Source organism: Sapajus apella, unplaced genomic scaffold (genome assembly GCF_009761245.1).
Source record: "Sapajus apella isolate SASKATOON/1434 unplaced genomic scaffold, GSC_monkey_1.0 scaffold21, whole genome shotgun sequence".
Lineage (NCBI taxonomy): Eukaryota > Metazoa > Chordata > Mammalia > Primates > Cebidae > Sapajus > Sapajus apella.
The window spans coordinates 15544597-15553288 of NW_022436961.1; positions in this window are offsets into that span (position 1 = coordinate 15544597).

Here is an 8692-nt window from a genome sequence, read left to right on the forward strand (position 1 = left end):
TAAGAAAAGAGAGCAGAAGGGCTGTCACTAAGATAGGCCCTTGACTCACCTATGCTCAGCCCCCAAGACCACCCTAACTCCACCCTGATGGATGAAGTTTGTGGTAAAATCTGTGACCAGCACATCTTGGAGAAAGAACTGGGCACAAATAAAAATCCCCTAAAGTGGCTCGTGCCCAGGCCATCTAGGCCATAAACCCTGTAACCCCATCCTCATTATACAGTCATTATAATAAAGTTTACATGCGGTTTTGCCCCCCTGAGTGGGCTTTCCTTAATGAATTATGAATCATGGGTAAAAACATTCACAGTTTAATTTCAATGATATAACTATAAATGCCAGTCAAATGACATCATCCTGTCACTCAAACACAGCCCAAGCCTCAGTCCTCCCCACAAACCCCATAAATGCACTGAGCTCTGCAAAGAGGAGCTGATTTCACTTCACAGAGATCAGCCCGCTCTCCCTCTGAGAGTGTATTACTGGGCTTCAATAAGCTTTGTTTCCAGCTTACATTTTGGTGTTAGTTTGCATTTCTTTGTTCGCTATCACAAGAACTGAGATTGCTGATCTAGAGCTCCAACTCTGTTCATCTCCTTGGTTGAAGGGTCATCCTAATGCAGGATCCACGGTAACAATGATACCTACTTCTTGATATAAGGACTAAATGATTTTTTTAAAAGCACTGAGAAATGCCTGTTACATAGTAAGCACTTTACACACACCAATTATTTAAATCTAAATTTTCACAACCTCCCTAAGAGGTACATATTATTATTCCCATCTTACAATAGAGAAAATTAGCTCAGAGTAGTTAATTTTCTTGGGTCTTACAGCAAGTAAGTGATGGTTCTGGTGCTGGTATTTGTACTTCTGTTGAATGGTTTGACTCTAAAATTCTTCTTTTCTCTATATCAAATAGCCCCATGAGGAAAGAGAGAGAGAGAGAGAGAGAGAGAGTGTGTGTGTGTGTGTGTGTGTGTGTGTGTGTGTGTGTGTTTGTGTTTTAAATGAGAACCAAGCAGAAGCTTATGGTAGAGACAAGACTATCTGAGTCATGTATGATCTTCATTACTATTTTGGTCAAAATATCTGGAAATCAGATTTGACAAAAATCTTTTTCAGAATATGATTAGGATGATGAATTGTGCTCTAAATGTTGAGAAGCTATTTTATAAGATGTGGGAAAATCTCTAATACTTATGTGCAGAACATGGCCTTGGAGTTTCAAGTTTTATCACAAAACGATAACTCTTGTTACTGTCTATATATGAACAAATGTAAATCTCTAATTTCTAAATTACCTAGTGCCTTTACCATAGCTTTATTCTTATAGTTTGCGTCTACCTATATGTACCAAACACTAGAAAACTTAAGCTTTTTTTAAAAAAAGCATCAGAGATGTTTTACTTCTCTAAGCAGCAAAGCTGTTGAAATAGAAAGAACTGAGCAAGAATCAACAATGTAGCATACTTTGCTTTTTTCCCCATGCTGTATTGTAGATAACTGGAATAGTTCAGGCACCACATCTAAGCTCTTACATAAGTCTTATGCAAGAGTTGTGATCCAGTTCTTTCCTGAGTCAGTGTCACAGCTAATTCAGATACTTAAGGACCTTTGCTTCCTAATATTCTTGGTAAGCATGGCATACACTTACTTAGTTCACTTTGGTTATTTTTAAATTACTTGGGTAAACACACACACACTTACATTTATAAATATCCTTGCCAACACAATGAAAGCTCACATTGTGTTCCTCCAAGTATGCTTAACCTGGGTTGCATAGGGGAAAGGGAAAGAAAGTTTCTCTATCGTGAACGCTATTTTCTGAAACTTTCCTAAAAACATGTACGTGCACTATATATACTTTTAAAACAAGCTATTATTATTCACCATGCCTTTTGTAGAGCGTAACTCCAGCATAGAAGGTTAACACATCTATTAACTGGCTCAGTGATTCAATTTTTCTTATTTTTAAAGAGAGAAATGAGGCAGCTAAAAGTTAAGCCACTATGCTTCAAGAGAAAATTGAAACAGAGGTTAGGTCTCAAAGATCCTCAGAAGAGAAAATTCAAAGCAGAGGTTAGGTCTCAAAGATCCTGTTTGGACCACAAAAGTGAAGAGTAGCAAAGAACAAATTAAAAAAAAAAAAATCAAAAGATACAATGAAAGGAAACTCTTAACCCCTTCATTCAGAGCAGAGCCTTCTAGGACAGCCCTCTTATTCTATATCACCTTGGAGTTTAGGTTTCAACATATGAATTTTAGAAGGACACAAACATTCAGTCCATAGCAATCCCTACCCCCAGTTTTCCCCCTGAAAATCTATAAGGAGAAGCATCTCAGTCATTACTTTGAATTTGAAACTCGGTTATTCCCATAAAGGCTTTTTTTTTTTTTTTTTTGAGACGGAGTTTCACTCTTGTTACCCAGGCTAGAGTGCAATGGCGCGATCTCGGCTCACCGCAACCTCCGCCTCCTGGGTTCAGGCAATTCTACTGCCTCAGCCTCCTGAGTAGCTGTGATTACAGGCATGCACCACCATGCCCAGCTAATTTTTTGTATTTTTAGTAGAGACGGGGTTTCACCATGTTGACCAGGATGGTCTCGATCTCTTGACCTCGTGATCCACCCGCCTCGGCCTCCCAAAGTGCTGGGATTACAGGCTTGAGCCACCGCGCCCGGCCAAGGCTTTTATATTATGTTCCCAAAGTCCAACTCAACTGGGCTTAGTGAACAGATACCTTGAAACAAGACAAGTTACTGGCAGATGGCTTAAAAATGGAAAATTTGCCTTGGTGTTTTGTAAAATGAGGTAAAAAGGCAGAGACTGGGGAGACAATTGACTTGGTGGGGAAAGGGACCCAGAAATAGGCATTGTCTCATTGCCGGTATTGAGAAGGGCTGCCCGATTCGAGAACATTTTACGACCTTCATGACATTAGCAGTAAAACCTATAAAGAATCTCCAGGCCTAGAACTGCACTGCCCAACAGAATGGCCTGGAATGATAAAAATGACTTCCATGCACTCTATCCAATATGGTAACCACTGGCCACATGTGGCTACTGAACATTTAAACTGTGGCTAGTACAAGTGAGGAACTGAGTTTTTAATGTAAATGCTTAAGTATAAACAACCCCAGGTGGCTAGCTGCCACTGTGTCAGAGAATACAGGCTGTACCATGTTCCCTATGACAGTTCTGCCTATATATGTTGCCAAAACTAAACAAAACTCTAATTTCTTTAGATCCCTCCTTCTTTACTTTTTCTTTATATTGAAAGAACATGTCTACATGAGACATATCAAATTATATTACTATTACTACCATTGAGTACTAAGTCCTTTTATTATTACTTTTATTTATTTATTTATTTATTTTGAGACAGGGTCTTACTTTGTTGCCCAGGCCGAAATGCAGTGGCGCAAGCATGGCTCACTTCAGTCTCAACCTCCTGGGCTCAGGTGATCCTCCCATTTATCAGCCTCCTGAGTTTACTGTGTTTACTGGGACTATAGGCATGCACTATTATTCCTGGCTTTTTTTTTTTTTTTTGTAGAGACAAGGGTCTCATTGTATTACCCAGGCTGGTCTTGAACTCCTGGGCTCAAATAATCCACCCACTTTGGCCTCCCAAAGTGCTAGGATTACGGGTATGAATCGCTGCCCCAGGCCTTATTATTACTTTTGATTCTAACAACAGACATTCAAGATAAATGTTAATTATTTTTACACAATGAAGTTGAAATTCAGAGAGGTAATGAAGATAGTACAGGACAGAGCTGGAATTTAAACCTAGATCGGTCTGTGTTTGAAGTCTATATTTTTTCCACTGCATACACCAAAGCTACTAAACATACAAAAATATTTAAAACCATTATCTATGTCTGCTTTTTGAGATCAAGCCACACATTTATTGCAGTTTAATAGCATAAAGAATACAATTTTTTCTCTACCATTCTCTGTACCTATTTCTCTTTATTTGACAGAAGTGAGTGACTGTTGTCTACAGCAGAAGTAGTTCTCTTGGGAAATGCAAATGGAATAATATAAGGTACGGACTAATTTATGACTAATAGAGGCATAAATTGCTACTAGCATTCTGAGATATAATTATTTGTAAAGCTCGTTAGGAAGAACAGTTGTATCTTCTCACTCCATGTTATTTGAAGTAACTATTCATAGCTGAACACTGATACGGATTAATCCCAGTATGACTCACTTCAAATCCTATGTTCTTATGATAGACCATTAGCAAATTAAAGAATAAGAATCCCACATGGAGCTCAGGTGTAAGCTAATAACTTACTAGTTCAAGGAAGGTCTCAAGCTTTATCTGCCAGTGTCATTGTGCAAAAGAATACCAACTGTTTGAAAATATAAGACTTAATGAAAATCAAACATAAACAGATGTTTATGTATTTGATTAAATTCATGAGAAGCAATGTTAATTTTAGAGAAGGGAGAAAAGCATGATACACTTGACAATGCAGTTGTAGACAGAACCCCTATTAATCAGTTTTAAGTGCTCTTTTCAGTTATTGGATTTAGTCTTCTCGAACCAGACTTTAGAGGCTGTAAAATGAGCCAAAGGGATAAAAGAAAAGACTAAGTATCCAATTAGACCCACGGCACTCTGGAAGGCCATGCTTCTGAACAAGCAAGTAGGGTCAAGGGCCAGCTATTTTAGAAACAAAGGGTACCCAGAGATACCAACTTAAAGGGAGCGCTTAGAAATAAAGAGAGCACTTAACACTCAGAAGAAAACCAGGCAATATACGAAGTAAAAGTTGATGGTGTCTGGCAAACTAAAAGTGGGCCAGATAGTCATAAAGAGCCCTTATGGGTGGGCAGTTGGGCATTGACAAGACAGGGGTCACTGCAAGGAAGGAGGTCAAAAACAGAACAATTCAGCTACAAAGGAGATTGTAGTGTCGAATAAGAAATAAAGTTCCTGGGAAGACAGTATAGGAGCCTAGTCACTGAAGAGCTAGGGCGTCAAGAAGAAAGCCAAGGATGGGCCTCACTCAGTATGCAGCCACTAGTGAGCTCAGTGCATGACCAACTCTTCACTGAGGAAGAGAGCAGTTCCCCTGGAGTCCTTTGAGTTCCCTTAGGAGCAATGAGGTGCCAGCTGGTAGGCATGAGGACCCAGACCAAGAAAAAGCTCAGTTCAGTCTTTAAAGAGAGTAAGACCACACGATGTACAATCTTCAGTTGAAAGAGTGGTCCTGTTGGAATTAACACCAATCATGTCTCTCCCTTGGGGCCGCTGAAAAGGATCAGGGTGCCAGAGCCCTTACTTGCCTATGGATAGATATGGACTTGGGCAGGGATGCCTTGGAAGGTAGCAAGGACAGTAACCTAATTCTCTCCAGCTTCGGTTTCTCTAGCTAAAAGGCATAATCAGAGTTTACCAGAGATTTTCATTACCCCGATCAATACAGACACACTCTGAACCACAGGTGTTCTCTGATAGCAGTGGAAGATGATCTTCTTTTCCATTTAATATATTTTTATTATTTTTATTTTATTCATTTTAATTTATTTTTTAGAGACAGAGTTTCTCTCTGTCACCCAGACTGGAGTACACCGATGTAATCATAGCTCACTGTAATCTCAAACTCCTGGGCTCAAGCAATCTTCCCACTTTAGCCTTCCAAGTAACTAGGACTACAGGCACATATCACCATGCCTGGCTATGTTTGTTTGTTTGAGTTGGCGTCTCACTCTGTCATCCAGGCTGGAATGCAGTTGTATTATCACAGTTCACTGCAACCTCCACTTCCTAGGTTCAAGCAATTCTCCTGCCTCAGCCTCCCGAGTAGCTGGGACTACAGGTGTGTGCCACCATGCCTGGCTAATTTTTGTATTTTTAGTAGAGACAGGGTTTCGACATGTTGCCCACTCTGGTCTCAAACTCCTGGCCTCAAGTGATTTGCCCACCTTGGCCTCTCAAAGTTCTGGGATTACAGGCACGAGCCACTGTGTGCAGCCCCAGCTAACTTTTTGAAAAAATATTTTGTAGAGATGGGCATCTCACTATGTTGCCCAGGCTGATATCAAACTCCTGGCCTCAAGTGATCCTCCCATCTTACCCTCCCAAAGTGCTACGAGAACAGGCATGAGCCACCATGCCAGGCCCTGTTCTCTACTCTAGTGCTTTCTTTCACCCCTGTAAGAACCAGATGCTACTGTGTCTTAGGTGCCATCATCTGCACCCAGGAAAATTGCAAAAGAACCCCTCTGTATTTGCTCCTCTGATGGGGAGGATTGTGAGTACAAAAGGCCATACCCCTTCTGCAGCACAGGGTACAATGTCACTGATTATCTCCACCATACAAACCAGTAAAGGCATCCTTTGAAGAAACTCACATGTCTCAATGCTCTCCCACCAGAATCCATTTATTTCCTTTCTGTGTTTGCTGTGTTTCCCCACCCAGTGTACAAAAGTCGTGGCAGCTGCACTTAAGTGTTTAGCTGGTTTTCTTTATTTGCTAGGATATTTGCCTTTTGAGAGGAGTAAAAAATGGGAAAAAAAAATGTGTGGATGGGTATATCTTGAAGTCCACTATCAAAGACTTAGCAGTATGCCAGGTGTGGTGGCTCACGCTTGTAATCCCAGGACTTTGGTAGGCCAAGGAAAGAGGATTTCTTGAGCCCAGGAATTGGATATCAGCCCGAGTAACATGGCAAAACCCCATCTCTACTAAAAATATAAAAAATTAGCTGGGCATGGTGATGCATACCTGTTGACACAGCTACTTGGGAGGCTGAGGTGGAAGGATTGCTTGAGCCCAGGAGGTTGAGGCTACAGAGAGCCGTGATTGTGCCACTGTGCTCCAGCCCGGGTGACAGGAGTGAGACCCCGTCTGGAAACAAAACAAAATAAAAACGAAAACAAAAAAACCCAACTCAGCTGTAAAATCTGCAAATCTGCTTTTGTCTTCTCCAACCTTTATTTTCCACAGTCTTGCATATGTGTGACTGTCTCTTAAAGTTATCCTCTTGAATTCTTTGGTTTTAGTTTCTTCTTGAAACAATTAATTTTGGCTAGAGTCAACAGAATACCAGAGCTACTTGGAAAACAACAAATTAATCTCATAATTACCATAGAAAACATTAAAACCAGAAAAAATATGTGAATAATATGCCTATAAAAGTTTATAAATATTTTCTGTAATAAATAATTACGTTTATGTCCTACAGCACAGTATACCCAGAAGGAGGCAAAAACGCTACTGAACAGTGAGAAAGAACATTGCATGTTCTCATTTTCAGTGGGAAAGAAAAGATTTACCAGAGGCAGGCTGTTTTAAGGATTAATGTTCTTAGATGGAGATAAATCTAACTATTGAAATAGTGTTTTCCCAGATCTAATTTAAAAAGTGTTCGCTTCTGGAAATCTCATGCGTTTGTTCCTTCGTTTATAATTATTTTGAACATTTGCTTTCTGTTATCTGTGAAGAGATTGGAAAACAGCAGTTTGTTGGCTGGTGGCGGCAGGAATGACCTGTCTTGGCTTAAACAGGCATTTGTTGGGTAACATCTCTGCATGATTTTTTAAAGTTAGCAGAAGTGAGAAGGGTAATTGAAGCTTCCAGAATCAAGAAAACTACAAAAGAAGCTCATTTTTATAAATGCTATTGTCTTATATAACCCCCTGGAAGACACCCAGTTCTCACTTCTAAGAGCTCTCATGAGTCAGTTTGTCATTTGATATTTTGTAGAGTTTGCAGTAAATTGGAAGAAGCGAATTCTTCTACTTAACTTCAATGACAAACTATTTTGTACTTTAGTTGCTTAAGAAACTAAATAGAGGGAACCTATTTTATCTCTTTCCTATGTCCAACCCACTCCCAACTTCTAGAACAGTTTCTTGCATGTAGTGAATGCCCCATAATTGTAGAATTAAATCAAATTTGGGAAATCTTTCAGCTTTTGAAAATGAAACTAAAAAAAATGAAGCAGGAAGTTTTACCAGTCTTTCCCCCAAACACCCACAGACATCAGCCTCCCAAGCATCTGCGTTTCCTGGGCTGGGGAATGAGTATCCTCTCTTTCCTCCCCTTCCTTCTTCTCCCTTTGCTCTTCCTGCTCCTACCTCCTCCTGTTTCTCCCCTTCTTGTTCCTTCCCTAACTCCTTTTCCCTAACCTAGAAGTTTCTAACCAAGAAATCTATACACACAAAGAACAATTGCCAATGGGAAAACAGTTATCACTTTATTAAGAGCTAGGCAGGGACTCAATCATCCCAATGCAATGTTCTTTAGCAAGAGGAATTTGGAGAATAAGGTTGAAGTAAGGGAGCCTAAGTCCTTGTGCCTGACTGTAAGATTATCAGGGAGTCCACTGATGCTCCAAAACACATCAAAAAGAATACGAGAATGCAGGGCATGGTGGCTCACGCCTGTAATATCAGCACTTTGGGAGGCTGAGGCGGGAAGATCACTTGAGGTAAGGAGTTCGAGACCAGCGTGGTCAACATGGTGAAACCCCGTCTCTACTAAAAATACAAAAAATTAGCTGGGCATGGTGGTGCGTGCCTGTAATCCCAGCTACTTAGGAGGCTGAGGCAGGAGAATTGCCTGAACCCAGGAGGCGGAGGTTGCAGTGAGCCGAGATCGCGCCATTGCACTCTAGCCTGGGTAACAAGAGCGAAACTCCGCCTCAAAAAAAAAAAAAAAAAAA